This window comes from Vombatus ursinus, unplaced genomic scaffold (genome assembly GCF_900497805.2).
Source record: "Vombatus ursinus unplaced genomic scaffold, bare-nosed wombat genome assembly UNPS02014818.1, whole genome shotgun sequence".
Lineage (NCBI taxonomy): Eukaryota > Metazoa > Chordata > Mammalia > Diprotodontia > Vombatidae > Vombatus > Vombatus ursinus.
The window spans coordinates 54,422,151-54,448,167 of record NW_020954596.1 but is presented as its reverse complement, the minus strand read 5'-3'; the positions used below and the strand labels follow the sequence as shown (position 1 = coordinate 54,448,167).

The window sequence follows — 26,017 nt, the reverse complement described above, 5'->3', positions numbered from 1 at the left end:
TGATCTGCATTGTGGAGGGAATTCCTAATCAGTCAGTCAATCAGTAAACAACTGCTTATTAAGGTTTTACCATGTGTCAAGTATTGTGCTAAATCCTGGGGATTAAAAAAAAAACAATGCCATCAAATAAATTACATTCTAATGGGAGAAGAAAATGTATAAATAACTATTTATTTATTCATATGTATATGTATATGTGTGTATATAAACATACATACACATATATTATACATACATATATATATGTATGACTATCATGTCTCCTTATTCTGAATGCCCTATCTCCCAATGTAACATAAGGTCATATTGGAAATGCAAAACATATTGATCATTCAACAAGCAGATAGTGCCAAGATCCCCTTATGTCTATTTTGCACACTTCTGTGTTGATGTTATCAGTTCTAGCTAAACTGTAAGATCATTGATGGCAAGGACTGATTTTCTTCTGGTGTTTCTGGCCATTGTATCCCAAGAGCACAGCACTGGGACTGGAATATCATCATTGTTCAGTAATTTAGTAACACATATACAGTAATAAAAAGTCCATTTTTGCTACTGGAAAAAAAAAAAACTAGTGAAATTGGGGGTGTTTTTTGAGTAGAGTTTAACATTAACAACAGAGGGGTTTTTCATAGATAACACAGTTTACATATGTAATTCATTTTTGCTCACCTTCTCCTTAGTAAACAGTTTGTTAGCTAACAGTTTGATAGCAGACAACATGCATAACCCATGATGGAATACAGGTTGCCTGAGAAGACCAAATTTATCTGATAAATTAATAGCCATGATGGATGCAGGATGAAATGAAAGTCCTCTTAAAGAGAAATGAAATGTATACTGGTGTTCAGTGCCAACCCTGGTACGAGTACAATGTTTCTCCAATATATTCTGATGAAAAGTTCTGTTGGTAGGATATCTGCAGAACGTCCTTTTCATGCTTCTCTTCAGTCTTGTATTTGAAAGTCAAATTTCCTATTCAGCTCTGGTCTTTTCATCAAGAATGCTCAAAAGTTCTCTATTTCACTGAATTTCCATTTTTTTCTCTGAAGGATTATACTTAATTTTGTTGGGTAGGTAATTCTTGGTTGTAATTCTATCTCCTTTGATCTCCAGAATATTATATTCCAAGCCCTACAGTCCCTTAATATAGATACTGCTAAATCTTGGGTTATCCTGATTGTGTTTCCACAATACTTGAATTGTTTCTTTCTGGCTGCTTGCAATATTTTCTCCTTGACTGGGAAATCTGGAATTTGTCTGCAGTATTTCCTTTGGGGATCTCTTTCAGGAGGTGATAGGTGGATTCTGTCCATTTCTATTTTACCCTCTAGTTCTAGAATATCAGGAAAGTTTTCCTTGAAAATTTCTTGAAAGATGATGGCTTTCAGGTAGTCAAATAATTTTAAATTATCTCTCCTGGACCTATTTTCCAGGTCAGTTGTTTTTCTAATGAGATATTTGACATTGTCTTCTATTTTTTTTCATTCATTTGTTTTTTTTTTTTTACAATGTTTTGATTTCTCATAAAGTCATTAGCTTCCATTTGCTCCATTCTAATTTTTAATGAAGTATTTTCTTCAGTGAACTTTTGGACTTCCTTTTCCATTTGGCCAATTCTGCTTTTTAAGGCATTCTTCGCCTCATTGGGTTTTTGGACCTCTTTTGCCATTTGGGTTAGTCTATTTTTTAAGGTATATTTTCTTCAGTATTTTTTAGGTCTCCTTTAGCAAGTTGTTGACTTGTTTTTCATGCTTTTCTTGCATCACTCTCATTTCTCTTCCCAGTTTTTCCTCTACTTCTCTTACTTGCTTCTCAAAATCCTTTCTGAGCTCTTCCATGGCCTCACACTAATTCATATTTTTCTTGGATGTTTTGGATGTAGGAAGTTTGACTTTGTTGTCTTCTGTTTGTATGTTTTGATCTTTTTTGTCACCAAAGTAAGATTCTATGGTCTGACTTTTTTTGCACTGTTTGCTCTTCTTCCCAGCCAAAGACTTGAGTTATAAACTGTTTGTTAAAGTAGTAGTCTGCTTCCAGTGTGGAGAATGTACTATCGGGGGTTTGTGCAGCTTTTTTCAGAGATACTTCTAGGGACTTGTAAATTTTCAGTTCTTCCAAGTTCTTCCAAGTTCTTCCAAGGTGGTACGGTCAAGGGTGAGGTGTTAACTCCTTTCCTGACCTGGGCACTGGTCTATCAGTGACCACAAGCACTCTTTCCTGCCTTGGAACTGTGAGGAGGATTCCCTCTCCAGTGCCACGACAAGCTTCACCATGCCAACCCTCCTCCTAGCCCCAGGACTGCCACCTAAAACTGTAACCCAGATCCAAGCATGGGCAAAGCAAGAGAATCCTGCCTCATTGCCAGCAAAGAGATCATTGCAATCCCCCTCTGATCAGCCACTTGATCACTCCTCCATCTGTGGGCTGAGAGCTCTGGAAGCAGCAACTGCTCCAGGGCCTCCACCAGGACTGGGGCAGGACTAAGTTCTTCTTTCATTGTGGAATAATAGACCTTTCCTAGAGGCCCTCTAAGTTGTGTTTGGTGTTTGTTGGTTGAGAAGTCTGGAAACGCTCCCCTTGATTCAATCTCCTGAGGACTGCTCCAGGTTCACTGAGGCCTAGTCTTTGACTGCACAGCCTGTGTGGACCATGTTGAACTGTGCTCCTCTTCCAGCCCGGTACAACAGATCTTTCCAATCAACCATTCAGGTTGTCTTGGGCTGGAAATTTGTTTCACTCTGTCTTTTTTGTGGGTTCTGCTGCTCTGAAATTTGTTTAGAGCCATTTTTTACAGGTATTCGAAGGGGTTTGGGCGAGAACTCAAGCAGGTCGCTGCTTTTACTCCGCCGTCTTGTCTCAGCCTAGCAATATTTTTTTGAGAATAACTGTGAATGACTAGGATATTTTGAGTATTATAAATACTCAAATCAACTACAAAGGACCTATGAAAGAAGATGCTATCCACCTCCAGAGAAAGAACTGATAAATAGATGTATAGTATGTTTACATATACATACATATATATATATATATACACATATGTATATATGTATTTAAGTATATCTGTGTCTAATGGTGGCTTCTCTAGTGTGGGCTAGGGAGGGATGGGGAAGAAATAAAAAGCCACAGCAGAGAACAAAAGAATACTCAGAAGGTAGCACAGAAAAGCAAGGTAGCTTTGAATATGATGTATTGTATTTATTACATAGTTTTTGAAAAAAAAATAAACTGTATGAAATGAAGATTCATGATTTCGTATTGAAAACTCTCTTTGTGTGGAGCTACATAAATGGAATTTTTTTGGCTTTTTGTATTTAAGTCCAAAATGAATAAAAACATTTAAAATGATTATTTTTTTTAAATCTGTTATATACACTTAGTGTCAACTTTGTTGATAGGGAGTTCACTTACTAATGAGAAAGGCAATTACATTTTCAGATGGTTCCTACTAGAAAAAAAATCCCCAAACTTTCTTATATTTAGATGAATTCTGCCTTGCAATAATTTCTTATCCATTGATCTTAGCATCTATTAGACATAGATATGTTCCACTTCAGTGAAGAAAGCTAAATGAATATATATACATACATACATACATACATATATATACATATATATATATATGTATTATGTAGTTGTGTAGTTGTAGGGTTTACAATCCTACATTTGTATTATTTCACTAATTTGTTAAGACCAAGACAGTGAACATCAGACATCCTGACAAGTTTTCTTAGTTTAGAGCCTTAGGACAACTAATTGTAAAATACCTATTCTGTTGTGTGTCATTGTCTTCCATTAATGTCTCTTGAGAATGTGCTACTCAAACCTTGCGGGTATGGCACCCTCCTGCTTATCAGCTCCCCTCCCTTCCTGTCCCTTGTATGATTTGTGAAATCATCTTTGACAATTATATTACTTTAGACAGTGTCTGGTTGAAAACAAAATCATAAGCATTTATACATTAGAATATCTTCTATGCACATCCCTTACAGTGATTCTCAGCCATTTGCCACTTCATGCACCCAAGCAGCAGGGAGAGCAAAATCACAGAAATTCAGTTCTTTCATGTTCTCATTTATAAGCTAAGTGAATCACTCATTAACAACTGCTGTCTCTCTTAGACTATGCTGATGAATGCAGGAAAAGAAACCAACATATTTCTCTTAAAAAAAGAAACAAAAAACAAACAAACAAACAAACAAACAAACAACTGGTGTAGGTAAGGAGAGAGTCAGTGTCCATTTCACTTTTCCTTGAAATTACATAGAAAGTTTTATCTTCCCCCAAACTCTGCCAAGGTAATTTCTCTCACTTGAGATCAAATGTATGTCTTAGCTTCACCTTTCTCACTTTAGTATTGAACAGCAGCTGAGAGTATTGCAGATCCTCGGAGCAGACGGGGAAAGGGAGGGAGGGAGGAGAGTGGTATCTGACTGTCAAAGTTCCTTCTTTTCCAACGACTGGAAATTGTTTTCCCTTCTCTCTTAAATTACTTAACTTCACTGGTCACTGCCCAAACAAGAATGCTATTGTCTCCTAAGCTCATTTGCTCCTTACTGAGCTGTACGAAAAAATGGTCACTACTCAGGTGAACTCAAGCAAGCTGTCAATAAAGTATTTACTATAGCTGGGTATTTCTCTAGTTGATGGGGATATAAATAGAAAACTGAGATCATTTTTGCCTACATTTTATAAGGGGCATGTAACACATTGTCAAGTGAGGTTCAGTGAAAAGAGTACTGTCTCTGTAGCTAGTCAGAGGACCAAAGTTTAGAGTCAACCTCTGAAACTACCTATATGACTTTGGGAAGAGCTCCTAACCCCCTGAGGCCTCAAGTTACTCAACTATAGAATGAAGGCCTGCACTAGATGGCCTTTGAGGTCCCTTCCTGCCCTTCCTACGATACTGAGTAATAAAGTATGGGTACAAAAAAATACAAGAGGGGGGCAGGGAAAACTAATGGGGAAATCAAGTTAGGCTGTATAGACAAGAAAAAAATAATTCTAGAGGTAGAGAATTGTCATGTTGAAATATGATTAATATTATAATGGTAGGTAATAACTAGGGACTTAAATACTTATAGTTTTCTATCCCTTAAAGCAATCTGCCTTCATGGGCACAAAGGGGAAATTTTTTCTCTTGACCATTTCTCTATAACTCTTTATTAATAAAATTTTAAAATAAATGTTACAAAAATATTTGGTGAAATATTGAATTTTGCTTCTAAGTTTTGTTATTTTTCAAAGCTACACTTCAGCGACATTATGTGTTCTCTAATTAAAAGAGTATTTAGTTTAAATCTTCTGAAAAGTATTTCTTTCCTTAATTTCTTAATTTTTTGCCCCCAGTAGCTCAAAAAACCAAGTCTAACTATTATCAGCATCTTTTTCTCTACTTAATTCAGAGGCAGAGTTGACTTGCGGGTCTTCTGCTATAGTTTGCAATTCCTAGCCAAGGACAGGGACGGAGGAGGGGGGCCATAGATGTAACAGGGAATATATTAGAGAATAGAGAAGAGATGATAGCCCAAGAAAACCCATTCCACTTGTGGAAAGTTCTAATTAGTGAGTTTTTTCTCACCTGAAGCCTAAATTTGTTCCCTTTAAAATGTTCACCCGCTGCTCCTTCTCTTGGTCATTCAGGCCAATTTGACCAAATCTCTTTCCCATGATAGCACTCAACTCTTTGAAGACAGCTACTGTGTTAGCCGTTAGTGAAATCTCTTTTCTCCAGAATAAAGAACCCCACTTCCTTCAATAAATTCTCATATAGCATGACCTTGAGGTACTTCAGTAAGTAGCCCAGTTGTCTTCTTCTAGGCCTTCTTCTTTTACATGCCCTTTATAGAAAATGACAAGTAGGACTCAGCATTAAAGTGTTACTACAGATATAGTCTGACAGTGCAGAGGAAGCAAAACTAACACTTGTCAATTATTTTTTTCTGCTTTCCTAATTGTTTTGCAACTACAACAAAATAGTACATAGTATACACTGTATAACAATATCAAACTAAAGACCTAATTATCAAGGTGCTCCTATGGCAAGGCTGAAAATTTCAGTCTCTAGCATGTGGGATTTGGGCTGTGGTCCTTTTTATTTAGATGTATTGCTGGGCAGGTCCATATTGACTTATACTGAATTTGTTGTTCACAAAAACTCAGATTCTTTTTTTTTTTTCAGATGAACTGAAGTCTAGACATTCCTTTCCACCTTGTACTTACAAAATCAATTTGTCTTAAAATTTTATATTTATCCTTAACAAATGTTGTCTTACTTAATTTGGCCCAGCTTTCTAGGTTATTGAGATCTTTTAGGATCTTGATTTTGCCATCTTATGAGTTGGTTGCCACACTTTTCCCCTTCCCCCCATGTCATCTGGAAATTTGATAAGCATTTCATCTCTACCTTTATTTACTCTATTAATGAAAGGGTTAAAGAATATGGGACCAAACACAAATGCATAGGCTACTCCAAGAGAGCCCTACTTTAGCAAGACATTGTACTGTTAATGATTATTCTTTGGTCCAGACATTCAACCATTCCAGTATCCACATAACCGTGCTATCATCTAGCCTGTATTTTTCTAACTTTTTTTAAACAGGATTAATTTTCATCCAGCCTGCATTTTTCTATCTTTTTCTCTTTTTTCTTTTTTAGACAGGATTAACTTTAGAGACTGATATAGGTTATAATCTTGATGAAGAAGGGTACAGCTAATAATAACCTTCTCTTAAATGCCTGAGACTGAGTGCTTCACTTCCACTATCTCATATCTGCACATTTTTGCTTTTTCTATCCAGGTGTGCTTTTGACAGCTCCCTATGTAGGGGGCATGGCTTTCATCAAGAACATGCTGCAATATTCTATAATTGCCAACCATCCAGGTGCCTGTTGGGGAAAGGGTGTGTCATTGATACATCACTGGCATTTGTTTGACTATGTGCCAGCTGTCACTCTATATTACATGAGACAGAGGCCTACAGCTTGCTATATGTGTCTATATATGTGCATTTCCTAGGGAATATCTGAATTTAAGGTGGAAAGATTCTTTTAGGATGTTTTCAAAGTAGAGGTGAGAAGGTGATATGAAAAAATGAAGGTGTATTTGAAAATAAACCATGAATAGAAACAGAATTAATAGTCTCAAGAGCTGGGAGGGTTCAAAGAGGATATCTAGTCCAACTTCTTTTATAGATAAGGAAAATGGGACCCAAACAGTTTAAATGACTTGACCAAGGCCATATAGATAGTCAACTTGGAGCCCAGGTTCAAACTCAGGTCACATGAAGCCAATTTCCATGCTTTTTCTACTGCACCAAGGGAACAATGAATAATACCTCCTCAAATATTTAAGCCCTCCTTTATTTCTGTAAGAATTAATTTCTAATATTTATATAAGTATTCTTTCAGTATACATATTCTTTCAGTACACATATATCTTTATAGATCAACTCTCATATATTATAATTATTTTAAAATTTAAAAAAAATCTATATCTTCCTACAAACATTTTAGAAAAGTATGGTAATAATAATGAACTTTGCTGATGTTATAAATATCTTGCTACATTATTGATGCTATTAATTATTTTGATTAATTTTCATTGAATGTCTTATATCCTCTAAGACTCAGGGGTGGGGAACCTGTAGCCTCTAGGTCACATGTGGCCCTCTAAGTCCTCAAATGTGATTCAGTCAGACTGTCACATTTGAGCACCTAAAGGGCCACATGTGGTCTCAAGGTCACAGGTTCCCCACCCCTGCTAAGTAAATCACATTATTTACTACTGTTCTTTACCTAAACTTATTCTTTCAAATTTATTTTTATCTTATTGCTATAGCTAGCATTTCTAGAACAATAGCAAATAATAGTTGACAATATACAGTCTTGCTTTATCTATTGATCTTATTGGAAAGGCTTCTAGTGTTGCACTATTACAAATACTGCTGGTGCTTAGTTTTAGATAGTTATTGTTTATCATTTTAAGGAACCTAATTGCTGTATTTTATCAAAGGCTTTTTCTGCATCTATTAATATAATTGTGATATTTATTGTTTTGTTGTTAATGTTATCTATGATGTTTATTTTTCTTTATTCCATACATAAATAATTATCACTGAGAAGGAAATGGAAAGTCTTATAAGGGTAAATATGCTTTAACATATTAGAACTATAATTTTTTTTTAAGAAGTAAAATAAAAGCTATCAGAAAATATACAGAAAAAAAGAAAAAAAAGGAGTAGGAGGAGAAAAAGGAGGAGAATGAACATGTACTGAGAATAAGAAATAACTGAGGGACAATTCATGAGTATTATAGTATAAATAGTTTAATAAAGAATGGTATATGTAAATGTACATTTCTTTTTACTTATAAATTACAGTAGCTTTTAAAAAATTTTGACTGTTGTCTGAACATAGTTAATGTCTAAAGCAGGGGAAAATATAGAAAAATCATGAATTATGAAAATTCATGAGCTCCACTAGTGTACTTATGATGTCAGGAGAAAGCAGAGAAGGCTCTTAATTGGATGGTATCTCCATGGTGAACTTTTGGGAGGATACAGATGAGGTTCATTGCAACATGGACAAGCCAAAATGATCTGTATCATTTGGGAGGATACTCCCAATTTGGTGGGATTGTATATCAATTTGAGCATTTTGAAAAAGTACTATTTGTGGTTCTCATGATTTGTTCTTTAACCTACCATTTTTAAGATTACATTATTTAGTTTTCATTTATCTTAGAATCCTTTCTTCAGATTTCCCTTAAGTGCAACATACATAGATATGTAGTCTGTTGAGGATTCATTTATTTTTTTTTTCACTTTCTGCACCATTTGAGTTTCTTTTGTCTTAATATATGGACAATTTTTAAAGTTCTATGAAAAGATGAAAAATGTACACTATTTATAATTGTCATTCAGTTATTGTCATGTCTTTTTTTCTAATATCCTCTTCACACATTCACATTTGGTTTTATTTATCTTTCTATTATATTTGTTTAGGTACAAAAGGAGTACATGGCATTCACCAACAATCATTGTTTTCCTGTGTGTTCTCCCTGTCATTCAATTTGTTTTTTCTCTTAAGTACTGTCTGTCTTATGTAGGCTGGTGCACATATACTTAAAAACAATGTTTCATTATTTATATTAACTTTAGTGTAGTGTTGTATACTTGCCCATTTTTAACCATTTCTAATTTCGTATTGGCTTGGAAATCATGATTATTACAAAAAAAATCATCTAACTGAAATACATCAGATTCCTCTCTCTCTCTCTCTCTCTCTCTCTCTCTCTCTCTCTCTCTCTCTCACTGTCTCTGTGTCTCTCTCTGTCTCTGTGTCTCTGTCTCTGTCTCTCTCCCTCCTTTCCTCTTCTCTTTTTATCTCTGCCCACCTCCTTTATATCACCTCTCACTTCCTCTCTCCCTTCCATTTTCCTCTCTCCACCTTCTCTCTATCCCTTTGCCTCCCACACCACCTCTCTTCTTTTTCTTCCTTTCTCTTCTCATTATCAACCATGCATAGATGAAAGTTGTTTTGCTTAAATAATTTTACCCCCTCTTTTAATGTCTTTTTCTCCCTTCCCCTGTCTCAGCTCAGTCATTTGCCTATTTTATTGTGTGCTTAGACATATAATTTTTAAACTCTTTCCTGATTCAGATAAAAGGGAGGATCTTGAGATTCATTTTCCTCTTCTCCTTCCTTCACTTCCTTGCTAATATAATCTTTTCTTTTGTCTCATAGTTATGAGTACAGTAAAGTCCTCTCTCTTCCTCTTCTTTGAATTCCTAGGATGTTCCTTCCCACCCCAATTTTCTCTCTTCATTGTAAAAAATATCAATATCTTGAATTTGTCTTCCTCTGCTACTTCATTGAACTTTAAAGGAGATAATCTTCTGAAAGGACATAATCTCATGTTCCTCTTTCAGTATATAAGTACTTCATAATTTAGCTATTTCAATACTTGCTCAGACTTGATTGTGGTGGGTGTGTCTATGTGTGTGTGTGGGGGGGGTTCTCTTTTGTTTACATTTCAAAGATTCCATCCAGCCCTTGATTTTTTCCAAAAAGGAATACCTCGTAGTTATTAATTTATTAAGTAAAGTCATTTTTTCCCCAAACAGGATTAAGCTTAACTTTTTAGGACATTTTTTTCTGTGTGTGTTTTTTTTTTAATCTAGTATCTAGTTTCTCTTTTATGAATTGATTTGACTAAATTCCAGCTTCCTTGCTATGTGAAATAAATCTCTCTAATTGTTAATAGTAGGTTTTCTTTAAGCAAGAAGCTATGGTATTTTAGTATGGTGTCTGAAATATTTCTCTGTGTGTTAAATTTGAGGTTTCTTTCAGCTATTGATCACGTATTCTATTTCCAATGTGCCCTCAAGTTCAAATAGTTCTTGATAGTTTTCTTTCGCAGTATCTTAAAATATGATTTATTAAAGACCTTTTATTTTTTTTTGTTCCACTACACTTTACAGGAGCCCATTGATTTGTAGATTTGCTCTCTTTAGCTTATTTGCTACATCACTTCTTTTTGAAAGTAGCATTTATCCAACATTTAAGTCTTTAGATTGTATTCTAAGACTTATTGTTATGTCATTGGATTTTTAATGTTCTGTTTCTTCCTTTCTATTTTCAGGGGCTCTTCTATTTATATTGCCCCTTTTGTCATCCCTACTATCTCACTAATCTTCAAGCTCTTCTTGTCTATCGGCTGCTTTCCTGCTGCCCACGCCTTACCCCCCAAAAGGCCAAGCTCATCTTAAAAAACAAATAAGCAAGAAAAAAATTCTTTCTTGATCCATTTAATCCTGCTAGCTATCATTGCTCTTGCTTTTGTGGCTAAAGTCTTTGTGGAATACATCTAAAATCAGTGCTTCCAATTCCTTTCCTCATGTCTTCTAAACCAGGAGGGGTCAAACTGTGGCCTCAAGGCCACATGTGGCCTTCTAGGTCCTTGGGCGTGGCTTTTTGACTGAATCCAAGTTTTACAGAACAAATCCTTTTATTAAGAGGATTTGCTCTGTGAAGTTTGAATTCAGTCAAAGGGCCACACTTAGAAGCTAAACCCTCTGAAATCTGACTTCCAACCTCATCATTCAATTGAAACTGTTGTTTCTGAAGTCACCAGCAATCTCAATTACCAAATCCAGTGACCTTTTCTCAATATTCATCTTCTCTGATCTCTCTTCTGCCTTTTACTGTTGTTCACCCTCTTCTCTCTCTTCTGGTTCACCTTTTTATCTTCTGACCACTTCTCTCTAGTCTCCTTTGCTCAATCTTCATCCAGATCACATCCACTAAGTGTGGATGTTCCCCAAGTGTCTGTCCTTAGACCTCTCTTCCATTCCCTTTATACTATTTTTCTTGGTAAGTTCATCATCTGTCACAGGTTCAATTTTTAACTCCATGCAAATAATTCTTAAGATGTATTTATCAAGCTCTCACTTCACTTACATACTTCCAATCTTACATCTCTAACTGCCCACTAGACATTTCAAACTGGATGTCCCATATGTATCTTAAACTCCACATGTCCAAAATAGTACTTATTATCTTCTCCACAAAATCCTACTTTGTTATTAATTACCCTGTTACTGTCAATATTGCCACCATCCTATGAATCAAGTAGGTTGCAACTTAAGCATGACAGTCAACTCCTAACCCTTTCAAACACAGACGCCCATATCCTATCTGTAGCTAATTGCTATTGATTTAAATTTTACAACATCTTTCATATACAATCTCTTCTTTCCTCCAACTTTGCCATCACCTGGTACAAGCCCTCATCACCTCACACATGTATTATTATAATAGCCCTCTGCTTGGTTTCTCTCTCTTAACTATCACTCTTTTCCAGTTTACCCTCCACTCAGCTATCAATCGCAGAACTGACTATATCATTTGTTGTTGTTCAGGTGTTTACTTGTGTCTGACTCTTCATGACCTTGTGGACCAGAGCATGCCAATATTGTCTATAGGGTTTTCTTGGCAAAAACCTGGAGTGGTTTGCCATTTCCTAATCCAGCAGATTAAGGCAAACAGAAGTTAAATGACTTGCCAGGGTCACATAGCTAGTAAGTGTCTGAGGCCAGATTTGAACTCAAGTCTTCCTGACTCCAGGATGAGTACTCTATCCACTGAGCCACCTAGATGCCTCTATGATCATGTCATACCCCTTTTAAACAAACTCTACTTATTCCCTATTGCCTCCATGTTTAAATATGAAATATTATGTTTAGCTTATAAAATTTATCATAAACTGATCTATCCCTGCCATTATAGTATTCTTACAATTTCTTCCCCTCTGAGTACTCTATGATTGATTAACCTGGATATCTTTGCATGAGATATATCATCTACCTCCAACAATACATTTAAGGACATGGACCCTTTCCCTCAAGTAGTTTACAATATAAAGCAGATGATAGATTTGGCTAACCAAGAAGAAGGATAGGCATGCTATCAAATTGAGACCATTCAACAAAAGGGAGAAATGAAAAGTGAAGCCTACATAAAAATTTTATTTTATTTTATTTTATTTTATTTTACTTTAATTGTCTGGGTCTTTTTATTTTTAATAGTGTTTTATTTTTCTCACAATTACATAACAAGACATTTTTTAGTATTCATTTCTACAAGATTTTGAGTTCCAAAATTTTCTCCTTTCCTCCCTCCCCTCTCTTCTTCTGAAAATGGTAGGAAGTTTGATATAGTCTATACATATGCTATTATGTCAAAATATTTCTGTGCTCATCACAGTTGTGGAAGAAGAAACAGATCAAAAGGGGAAAAAAGATTAAGAATAAGGTAAGTGAGAAAAATATGCCTCAGTATTCATTCAGAGTTCATCAGTTCTTTATCTGGATATGGATAGCATTTTCCTTCATGAGACCTTTGTACTTTTCTTGGAACATTGTGTTGCTGAGAAAAGCTGAGTCATTCACAGTTGATCATCACATGATGCTGCTAATACAGTATATGGTGTTTGACTGTTTCTGCTCCTTTCACTTTGTATCAGTTTGTAAAAGTCTTTCCAGGTTTTTCCAAAATGTGCCTGTTGATCATTTCTAAATTCACAATAGTATTCCATGACATTCATACAGCACAGCTTGTTCGGTCATTCCCTACTTGATGGGCCTCCACTCAATTTTAAATATTTTGCCATCATGAATTGGGCTGCTATCAATATTTTTGCACAAGTGGATCCTTTTCCCTTTTGTTTGATCTCTTTTCGATACAGATCTAGTAATGGAATCGCTGGACCAAAGGGTATACACAAAGGTATGGGCATAATTCCAAATTGCTCTCCAGAAGGGTTGTATCAGTTCTCAACTCCTCTAGTAATGCATTTGTGTCTCAATTTTCCCACATCCTCTCCAACATTTATCCTTCCTTTTTTTTTGGTATGTTAGCCAATCTTATTGGTGTGAGGTATTATTTTAGAATTGTTTTAATTTGCATTCCTCTAATCAAAAGTAATTTAGAACATTTCTTCATATGTCTATAGATAGCTTTAATTTCTTCATCCGAAAATTGCCTGTTCATATCCTTTGACCATTTATCATTTAGAGAATGGCTTGTACTCTGATATAGTTCTGTATATTCTCAGTTCTCTATATATTTGTGAAATGAGGCCTTTATTAGAGACACTTTCTATAAATACTGTTTCCCAGTTTTCTGCTTTCCTTCCAATCGTGATTGCATTAATTTTGTTTACACAAAAGCTTTTCAATTTAATATGATGAAAATTATCTATTCTATACATTGTAATGCTCACTACCCCTTGTTTGAGCATGAATTCTTCCCCTCCCATAGATGTGACAGGTAGTCTATTTTTTGTTCTTCTAATTTGATTGCTTCATTGTCTGTGTTGTCTTTTTGCAAGTTGTAGTTTCCTTCCTTATCTCTTTCATTAGGTCTGTTTTTGCTTTTACTTTGTCTAATATCAGGATTGCTACCCCAGCTTTTTTTTTTAACTTCAGCTAAAGCACAATACATTCTTCTCTAGCCCCTTACCTTTACTTTGTGTGTGTCTCTATGATTCAAGCATATTTCTTGTAATCAACATATCACAGGATTCTGGTTTTTGATCAACTCTGTTGTCCACTTCCATTTTATGGGAGATTTCATGCCATTGACATTCACTTACAATTACTACCTGTGTATTCCCTCCATTCTATTCTTCCTCTTGTTTGTCCTCTCTCTCCTTTCACTGTCCACCACCTCCCCTGATCTGCCCTCCCTTTTGTCAGTCACCCCTGCCCTTTGTTTAATCTCCTCTTCTCCTTCCCTGTCAGGTAACATAGATTTCTATATTCAACTGATCATGTATATTATTCCCTCTGAGCCAATACTGATGAATGTAAGATTCAAGTGATGCCCATTGTCCCCTTATCTTTCCCCCCATTGTAATATGTCTTTCTAGCCTCTTCATTTGAGATAATTTACCCCCTTCTACTTCTCCCTTCCTTCTGTACCCATTGCACTTATCTTTCTCACCCTTTAATTTTTATGTCATTCCCTCAAATTCACCCTTATACCCATATCCTCTATCTATCTATCTATCTATCTATCTGTCTATCTATCTATCTATCTATCTATCTATCCCTTCAATCTGTACTGTTAGTTATGCAATTTTAAGAGTTACATGTATCATCTTCCCATGTAACAGATGTAAACAGTTTAATTCTATTGAATCCCTTATGTTTTATTTTTCTTTTTTACCTGTTTATGCTTTTCTTGAGGTTTGATACTGGAGGTCAAACTTTTGCTTTAGTTCTGCTGTTCTTATGACAGCTTGAAATTCTTATATTTCATTGAATGACCATTTTTCCCTTGATGTATTATGCTTAATTTTGCCAGATAAGTTATTCTTTTTGTTTTGTTTTTTTTTTGCCTTTTTGGTGAGGCAATTGGGGTTAAGTGACTTGCCCAGGATCACACAGCTAGTAAGTGTCATGTGTCTGAGGCCATATTTGAACTCAGGTCCTCCTAAGTACAGTGGCGGTACTCTATACACTGTTCCACCTTGCTGCCTCTCAGATAAGTGATTTTTGTAGTCCTAGCTCCTCTGCACTCCAGAATATCATGTTCCATGACTTCTGATCCTTTAATATTGCAGCTGCCTGGTCCTGTGTGATCCTGATTGTGACTCCCAGATGTCTACATTGTTTCTTTCTGGCCCCTTGTAGTATTTTTTTTTTCTTGACTTTACAATTCTGAAATTTGGCTATAATGTTCTTTATTTTTATTTATTTATTCATTTTTATTTTAGGATCTCTTTCCTGAGGTGATTGGTGGATTCTTTCAATGCCTATTTTGTCCTCCATTTCCAGGACATCAAGGCAGTTTTTCTTGATAATTTCTTAAAAGAAACTGTCCAGGTCCTCCTTTTGATAATGGCTTTCAGGTATTCCAGTGATTCTGATATTGTTTCTCCTGGATCTATTTTCCAGGTCAGTTGTTTTTCCCATGAGAGATTTTGTATATTCTTCCAGTTTTTCATTCTTTTAAATTTGTTTGATTGATTCATGATATTTCACAGAGTCATTAGCTTCCACTTGCCCAATTCTAACTTTTAAGGTGTTGTTTTCCTCAATTAGCTTTTGTACTTCCCATTTGGCCAATTGTACTCTTTAAGGAGTTGCTTTCTTCAGTGGGTTTTTGCATCTCCTCTTCCATTTGGCTAATTCTACTTTTTAAACAGTTTTCCAAATGGTTGACTGTTTTTTCAAAATTAGGTTGCATCACTGCCCCAATTTTTGCTGCCTCTCTTACATGATTTTTAAGCTCCTTTTTGGAACTCTTTTATGAGATCATTCTGGACTTGAGACTGCTTCCTGTTTTTCTTTGGGGTTGACCAAAATGCGCTTTAACATTGTTGCCCTCTTCTGATTTTGTGTCTTGGTCTTCCCTCCCACCACAATAACTTTCTATGGTTAGATTGTTTTTTGTTGTTGTTTCTGGCTCACCATTTTTTAAACCTTTTTTCCTTTGTTTCAAATGCAGTTCTGCTCCCAGGGTGACAGGGGCACTGTCTCTGGCTTCTTGTGCTACTGGCTGCAGGCCCTGGCTGTTTACCTGGTGTTGTGCTGCTGTTGCCCTGAGCCCTATGGGAGACCTTCATGTCTGGTGATGCACTGGTAGGGGTTGGCTGGTGCTGCTGGAGGCCATAGGGCAGTGTTGCCTGGTTTTGAGCTGGAATACTAGTGGTGGTGTCTGGCATATATTGAGGCCCATTGGGGTGTTTCTTCATTTTCCAGTCGCTACAATGATGCACATGGTGGTCAGTCCTCTGGAGACTGCCTGTTTGCCCAGTGCTATGCTGAAGCATGGTGAGCCAGTGCTGACTGGTGGCTGCCTGTTTGGTTAGGCATCCATAGGGTTGGTGTCTACCTGTTTGCTTGGGACTGTGCTGAAGCACAGGAAAGTCCACAGCAGGATACCTGCCCTGGCTTCATTGAAGCACATGGTGGTTCTAGGGGCTGGAATCTGCCATTCCCTTGGCTATGCTAAGACAAATGGAGGATCCTGGTATTGGCATTTATCTGCTCCACCACACTGGGGCTCGATATATAGCCTGATTTGCTGAGGTGGGGCTTTCTGCTGACTTGCTGGGACACTTTTTCTCTTGGACTGTGGTCCCCTTTTACCCGAGTAAGATGGACCTTTCTTGCCAATCCTCCAAGTCTCCTGGGCTAAAGGACCACTCTGCCCCATCTTTCCACTGACGACATTTTTCCAGGATTTGTTTTGGGGTGCTATTTTATGGTTGTTTGGAGGTGAATATGGGAGAGCTACAGCTATTTACCGCTTACTCTGCCATCTTGGCTCCCAGAATTCCTGAATAAAAACTGTAAATGAAATTAAGTGTCTATATCACATACAAGTGGTAGAAGTTATGATTTAATTTTAAAGTCTGTCCTATCTGTACCATAGGATGGATGGATTAATAGATACATGAATCTTTAAAAAATTACCAAGTGCTTCCTATGTACTAAACCCTAGAGTAAACAGTAGAAATATAAATATGAGAGCAAAGACTGTCTCTGCCTCAAGAAGCTAGTGTTCTAATGAGGGGGGTAACACACAAAGAGGAGTAGTAGCAGGAAGGAACACTTTGGCCTGGGAATTTATAGGAATTGTGGGATTGTGAATGGAGTCATAGGGGAACACATCAATCCAGTAGTACTAGCAGATTTTATTTGATCATGGTTCATGACTCTAAATCCACTGGATGGCTGGGATAGAGTTAGGAGTGGCAGATTTGCTGGCAGCACCCCTGGTGGGGTATATAGTAAAGAGACAGAAGGTAAAGAATGAAGTGAGGCATGATAGCTCTGACTTTCCTCAAATGGTCGTCTTGTAGATGGCATACCAAGTCACCACAGAGGAACCCCAGGTTGAAGGTTTCTCCAGCATGAGGAGATGGTCAGTGCAGGGCAGTAAAGTGGTTGATGAGGGAATGGTCAAAGAGTAATAAGGGGTGATGGATGAAGATGAGAATTTCTATAACGTGAGCCACTAGAGAACAAAGCATGACCTCATTGTAGGACATAGTGGAGGCAGCACAGTGTAATGGAAAAAGTAGTGACTTGAAATAAGGCTAGGGTTCAAATGACAGCACAGTCACTTATTACCAACCTCAACCTCTCTGGGCTTCAGTTAATTCATTTGAAATGTTTGGGGTTTGACCTATATGACTTCTGAGATCCATTCTAGTTATAAATCTGTGATCATACTCAGAGCTGGGGTATCCTATGAATTCTAAAACATTTGGAACAATCTATAACCATAAAGGAAAAAACAAAAACAAAACTACCCGGAGTTTCTGAGCACAATAGCTCTGAACTTGGAGTCAGATCATTTGGGTTTACATCCTGGTTTTGCCATTTATTTGTCATGTGAGCATGGGTAAGTAACAAGCTTCCAAAGTTTCAGTTTCTTAATCTTTTAAAATGAGATAGTGTTTATTGCATTACTTTCCCATGACTGTGTAAACTTTAAAGCATTCTATAAATGTAATTGTTATCTAGCACAAAAAGTCAATTGTGTTTGCTCTTCCTAGTTTTTCTTTGAAGGACAAAAAATGTCTGGTAGAAATTCTTTTCTCAACTTCAGAAAGAACTATATGAAGAACTGTTTCTTTGCTATGACTTATTTGGTTACAATATCCAAGGTTCCTGAAAGAAAATATAGATGGGGTTTAGATTGACAGTATTGAAGGGTGGCTCCAAATGTCCTTTTCTCAGCCCCATATTCCAAAACATCATTTTTATGGCCCTGAAAATTCGTTCCTATCAAAACCCTGAGAAACCTGTGGAAATGCAACTTGGTTCTTCTTTTAGTACCGCATTTGGCACATAGTAAGTGCTAATAAGTTCTTATTTTAATCTCTCCATCTATTCATTCATTCATTTATTCAGACAAGGACATTAAAACAATGACGTATAGCACAAAACCCTTTAACCTACCTAGACTTGCCAGAGAATCTTTCAAAATAGCTGTAAATCCAACCTAAGAATAGTTTTTGGTTCTGAGATACTTTAAGTAGTGTCTCAGATACTATAGAGACCCAGAATCAGGCCTCTTATCTGTGACCTATAAGATTGCCTGAGCATGGTTGATGTTGGAGTATTCAGTGTATGAGGTACTAAAACTGAGCTGCAAAGAGTTTGGCCATAAGTAATTAGGCTCTTTGGTGATGGAAGGAAGACCTAAGACAAGGAGGCCTGTTTTGTTTTTAATTTTTTGTTTTGATTTTTTTTTCAAGTTGCATTAAGTTTCTAAAATGTCACCACCCTACTCACAGATTCCTACTAGTTCCTTGATTTTATCACACCTATCATACTGTCTTCTTGCCATAAATGGTCATTATTTAACAGTAACCCTTGCTTTATCAAAGTGTCATAAAAAGCTCCCTTTCATTCTAAGAATATAAAAACTATTGAAAAAAAAACTGAAGTTGATGAGATTCTCAAACACCTACTTTACAGCCTGAGGCATTAGAAAGAATAGTGTCCCACAATCCTTTAATAATGCAGCGGTTACACATTTCCATTTGCTCATGAAAACTACTTACTTATGTCAAGTTCAAAAGGTACTACAAAAATATTTAGAGATACACAGGACGGATTTAAAAAGAGCCTTGCTGAGCACTTTTTCAGGCATGGGAGGAAATGCTGAAGGAGGGTAATTATAGGATATCTAGCATCCAACTAATTTAGCTATTGATATCTTTGCAATGCCTCTCTTTACTGAACTAGGGTGAGGTTCACAGAGATTAATGAAGCAGATCAGAAGATCAACACCCTTGAACTCACCTAATCTCCTCCCTCTCACCTCTGTTAGTCCCTGTTTTATAACTTTATAATGAAAATATCAATGGAAAAATGAGAACACAATGAGTAATTGAGATCATATAAAAATATAAAAAATATCCAACAATAAAGGAATTAGAAAAATGGTATTTATAAAATGAACTTATATTAAAATATTAAATATATGTCAATAGAGTTGGTAAAAATTGCACAATATCTTAAAGATTGATGAATCAGATACAAGGAAGATAATCACAGTTCTCGTACTGTCAGGATATATAATTTTGCCATCTGAACCTCAACTTTAAGTATGTTTCCTCCCTCACATGTCTCTCCCCGCTTCATACTGGATGAGTTTTTTGCATCCGTGTTGCATCTTGTCTGTATATATTGCCATACAGTGAGTGTATATATGTTGAATTTTTGTTTGTTTTGCCTGATTGCTATGCCACTTACTAATAAAGTTTATTTGTATCAGCTTCCCAAATATCAATATCCTGTAAATTCTTGAACCCATGACTTGCTTTAACTAGGACAGTAAAACACACACACACACACACACACACACACACACACAAGGTTTGTCTATTAAATAAAAGACATTCATTTAGCACAACATTCCACCACATCTCTGAGGATCAAAGAGAAGGATATATTGAGGGATGTCACCATCTTTAGTGGCTAGCTCAGAGCAAAAGATCCTATCTAACGAATATATAGATAAAAGATTGGCTCTTTCTCCAGTGTCCCCTACAGGTGCCTACTATTCACAGATACTATAATATAATCCACTGTTTTGTCATACAGGCAGACATTGCCAGTAAACTGAATTCTGCCTCAACTGCTGAGGCCCAAGGTTAGCTACAGATGAAGGAAAGTGAAAAGTTATGCAGAGAGCCTAATCTCTGTTTAAATGTTAGGAATTTTTTTAAGTAAGTGCTTGGCATGATTGTGACTCATACATTTGAGTCTAAAATAACCTCCCTTAAGCCAAAATTGTGTGAACTACATGGACTATCAAGGGCCACTTTGTTGCTCCGGCGTTTTAAAAAGTTAATTATTGTAATAGAAAGTTACACTAATGTGATATTAGGTGCATTAGTTGAAATGGTGTCCACTATAAAGTCTTATCTAATGTTTCATTCTGTCATTAGGGTGATTCAAATATGCTAGAAAATAATACTTCCTGGCAGGTTTAACCATGCTATAAATGCAATCCTGGAAAAAATCAAATCAGTTTTCTGAGGAATATCCTAGTTAAGTATGGAGAAGCTCAGCATAAGGAAGCTGGTCACTTGGTGATGAATTTTTTTGGCCATGGAAATTTTTTGAAACAAAGAAAAATTAAAAAAAAAAAACTGCCCTCAGTCTGGTGTGGCCACCTCCAACTTCTGTAATAAGAGTAGAATAATAGAAGAAAAGACAGCCAAGAGTCCTCAGAAACACATAATTTTTAGACTGTGTATAAACTCTCACTTAGCTGATAGTATTCTAAGTGTGAGAGCCTTATCTAATAACTAATGAATGGACATACTAGTAGAGATTTGGAACTACATCAATCTTAATAAATTCTTACTACAACTGAAACCAAAAGAAAGAAAAAAATGCTTCTAAACAAAAAGTTGGCTTTTAGGTTGACTTTAGAGAAGAATTATATCATATACAATAGAAATAATTTCATATAATATATAATTATGATATAAATGTATAGTATATAATTCATAATATGCTATTAGATATTATCACATTGGCTTTATGCACCCAAAGGTAGCCAAGAAATATCATTTCATCAGACATTTGGCAATTTCTATTGCCTGCCTTTACTGCAACATCTTGGCTTCATCTACAACACTTTCTATTTCCTCGAAAATAATTCTACAATTCTCACTTTACATAAACTCACATTTTGCAAATTCAACTCTACATAAAGAATTCTGAAAGAAATCTTCATTCCAAAAAACAAAAAAGAAAATTCCTTACACAAAGCAGACACTGTACGATAAGAAAGACTGTACTATATGGAAAGGTAGGAAGCTGAGAAGGATTTCTATGTCAGCTCCTTTGTGTCTGTAGACCATGAATGGCACTGTGCCTTTCTCCCTATGTTAATATTTTCACCATGTCTGGCAGCAAACATGCTCTTGAGGGGAAAAGTGAACCATATCAAAAACATAAGGCAATAGATTTGGAAATTAAAATGAATGTAATTAGAAAATAAAAAAGGCAAAAATTGTTATCTATTGCACATGAAATTTGTCTTGCAGAATCAACTGTAGACACCATAGTGAAGGATGCTGCCCAGGGAAAGAGCAAGCAAAAGTCAATGCTTACATGAAATCAACTTATCTGTCAAAATAAACAGAAAGTGCCATTCTAGAGATGGATAAAACTATTATGTGGATAGAAGACCAGACTCAGAATAATATTACTTTAAACTTAATGACAATTCAAGCCAAGCTCAGAGCCACTTTGAAGATTTAAAGGTAAAGTACCCTAAAGGAACACAGGTATTTATAGCAAGCAGTGGTTGGTTTGCATGATTTAAAAATTGTGCAGGTTTTCACAATGTGCAAGTGTCAAGAGAGGTTGCTAATGTAGATATTGAAGCAGCAAAGAAATTCCCAGAGTAACTGCAAAAAAAAAAAAAAATAGGTGAACATTTCTATTTGCTAGAGCAAATCTTTAATGTAGACAAAACCAGCCTATTTTATCAAAGAATGACATCTCCAAACTACATTTTAGTGGAGGAAAAAAAAAAACAACTATGCCAGGGCATAAACCTTATTAGAAAAGTAGAGTTACTCTTCTGCTTGGAGGAAATCCATCTGGAACTTACAAATTAAAACTTGTTTTTGTGCACCACTCAGATAATCCCAGACCATTGAAAGGAATCAGCAAGATAACACTACCTGTGCATTATTTCATTAACCCCAAGTCATGGAGAACACTTATCATCTTTGAACAATGGTTGATACACTGTTTTATTCCCAAGTCCCAAGAATTCCCAAGAAGTTTGGTAATGATAATGTCATTCCTTTCAAGATTCTACTTATTTTGGATAATACCCCAGGTTACCCTCCCCATCTGGATGATTTTAATGAAAATGTAAAAGTGATCGACCTTTCCCCAATACTACCTCTTTATTACAACCTATGGATCAGAGAGTGATTGTGAATTTCAGGGTGTATTATTTACACACTACATTTGCCCAGACAAGTATAGCTTTGGCTACAAATAAGGACCAGACATTGAGAGATTTCTGGAAGTCCTATAATATTTACCAGGCAATCTAGAATATTGCTAAGGCATTGAATTATGTAACAGAAATATATATGAAAAGAGCTTGGAGAAAGTGTGCCTGCAGTTCATTCCCAGTTTTCATGGATTTGACAAACCAAGGTTAAGTGACTTTCCCAGGATCACACAGCTAATAAGTATCTGAGGCCAGATCTTAACTCAAGTCTTCCTGACTCCAGATACAACATTCTATCCACTACACTGCCTAGGTGTCTCTTAACCAATGTGTCTTTCTGGACTTTTTCATGTTAAACTTAGCTACTATACTTGCTATTCATGCTCTGTCCACCAGCCTCAGCCCTACCTTTCCTTTGTTCGTACTTGGAAAACTCTCCCTCCTCATTTCTGCTTCTTAGAATCCCTAGCTCTGTTTAAGCTCAGCTTAGGTGGCACATTCAATATGAAGTCTTCCCTAGTTCCCCCTTTTGTTGACTTCCCAGTAAAAATTCTCTCTCTTTCTCTCTCTCTCTCCTTTGGAATTTTAAATACCATGTTACCAAATCTTCTCTCCTGATTTCAAGTCTTGGGTGATAGTAATGCTGGTTCCTTGGTAATTGTAGTATTTCTTTCTGGCTGTTTGAATTTCTTTTTCCTTTTATTTAGAAGTTCTGGATTTTGGCTATGACATTCTTGGATAGTTTCAGTTTTTACCTCTTTCAGGAGATTATCAATGGATTATTTTCATTTTTCCTTTGCATGCTGATTCTAACCGACATGAGTGGTTTTCTTTTATGATTTTTAGAATATGATTTATAAGATTTTTGTTTGGTCATGGTTTTCATGGAAATAAATGATTCCTAAATTATCTTTTTTTGAATGTCTTTTAAGGTCACTTATTTTTCATAGTAGATAGCTCACATTTTCTTACACTTTAAGTAGGTTTTGACTTGGTTCTTATATTTCTCATTGTCTCCTGAATCAGTAAATACCAATTCCAGATAATAATGTTTGGTTCATTCTATTTTTTTTTTCAGGAGTCTACTATCTGAATAATGATTTCTTCCTTCTGTCTTAAGCCATTTAACCTCATTTCCAATTAATTTCTCATTTTTAAAAAATCTCTTACATTATTTATTTAATCCACTCATAACTAAGTCATTTTTCCCCTTTAGGTCCTTGTGGGGTTACTGTGTTCTTCTGGGTTTACATCTTGGGCTGCTTTTAACCCATGTTATTTGTTAATTATGCTTCACATTTTCTCTTATTTGCTAATATTTTTAGCCCTAGTTATTTGTTTGGGGTTTTGTGCTTAGGCCAGTTCCCTCTAGTACTGTTGGATAGGCGGGGTAGGTTTTGTTTGGTTCTGAATACCCCCACCTCCGTAAGTCTACAAACCATAGCCACTGCCAACTTGGAGATGGTGGCTGCTTTTAGACACTACTCTTTGTTTTAATTTTCAGTTTTAATGTTCTGTGCAGGTTTAGGCCTCAGCTATTCTCATAATCTTATATGGTCCTCATCTGGGAGTTCTCTCTATCCATCTATCCATCCTCTCCTATGGCCCTAAAGGTCCCTGTGGAGTGTTGCATTTCACATTGGTCTCAAGTCTCCTGCACAACCTTCCCACCCTGGGAACCCAGGTGCTGAGTTGGCCTTGTTTCTAACAGAATTCTGAAGAGTGCTCAGCCATCTCTCCCTACCTGGGCATTCACCTACTAGAGTTCTCCACTCATATTCTGACAGATCAGAGGTGGGAATTGACTTCGTGTACCCAATTATTAGAGCCAGTGTTGTCTTAAAACATCTTTGCTCAGAGCACTGACTGGCTTCTGGTCTATTCATATTTGTGGAAATTTGAGGGGTTTCCCATCTCTCCTCACCTCTGATAACTTCTATACAAGCTACAATGATTTTTACTTTGCCTTCACTGCTTCTGAGTTTACCTGTACTGTTATCAGCTTCCATAGCTTGACTATTATATCAGATTCTACCTACCTTTGGTCTTTATATATAGTTCTGAACTGGACAGACTTGATCATATATATATATATATTGTCATTAGTCTTTCTTGGTGATATACAATATGTGCTGGAGTTAATGCAGGTGAGTTGGATTCACAATAACCTTTCACTATGCCATATTAACTAGAAGAACAGGATAATTCTAACTCAACATGTATATTTTTCTAAGCTTACATTTACAAGATCAGAAGAACCAAAGGTTTATACTTTTTATCAGCTAAAGAATATCTGATGAAATTCATTCATTTTTTTTGTTTCCACACAGATCTTTTACTACTTAGAATCCAGGAATTTAAGGCCTGTGTGAGATATTTCAAATATGGGTCACATGTGTTCTATCTGAAATAAATTTATGAGCTTTGATCCACTCTGTGGGAAATCTTTTTTTCAAAGGAATAATTACAAAATATTCAGGAAACAATGGAGGCAGGGTGACCCAGTAGAAAATACCCTTGTTTTGCAGTCAGAAGACCTAGGTTATAACACAGTCTCTGACACTACTTGTATAATTTTGGAAAAGTTACTTAATTTCCCTGGTCTTAGTTTCCTTGTGTGTTAAAAATCAGGGAATGGGGTTTGGGGGTAGATGGGAAGAATAGACCAGATATCATCTGTCAACTTATCATACTCTGAATAACAAAATAAAAGTATTCTGTAAAGACTTTTATATTTAATTTTCCTATAACAACAGTCATCAACCATCTTCTGTGTGGGTGCAACAAAGAATGAATATATTTCTGAAGGATTGCTTAACATAAGAAGAACTGAAAATGGGATGCCAAAACTCCTACACTTGATGAGACACTGCAGAGAGACTACAATGAAGAATAATATTGATAGTTACTAACCTGCTATCTAAGTAAACTTTTAATATGACTTATTCTGGTACATTTCAAATGCCCAAAGTGAAATATGAATGCTCAAATATGAAATGACTCTGGCAGCCAAAGAACAAACATTTGATTTATCTTAAAAAAGGAAATATAAAAGAAAGAAATATAGAAAGAAAGAAAAAGAAAGAAAGAAAATCATTCATTTCAAACGCCCAGTTCAGACAGTATTCCATTTTATAAGATGACACTATTTCACGCAGAGGTCAGAGGCTGAGGATTGCAGTTGGTACAAAGGAAAAACTGCTATATTTGGATTCAGTCAAACCACAAACATTTACTAATGTTTTCTATTTGCCAGGGTCTATGCTAAGCACTGGATAAACAACAAAACAAAACAAAAGCAGGATCCTTGCTGAAAGAATTTCACATTCTCATGAAGGAGATAATATGCAGACCATCATGTACATACAAGATATATACAGTATGAATGGGAAGAAATCTCAGTAGGACAGCATTAGCAGTGAGGAAGGGGAAGGGGTGATAGAAATGGTAGACTAAGAAAAGAAAAAGAAGGAAGAATTTGAGTTGAGACTT

General features: G+C 36.0%; 1 pseudogene; it reads left to right on the top strand.

Annotated features, from left to right (window-relative positions):
- The window catches only part of LOC114023810, a 128,027-nt pseudogene extending 111,879 nt beyond the window's left edge, over positions 1–16,148 (top strand).
- Positions 16,149–26,017: the final 9,869 nt, after the last annotated feature.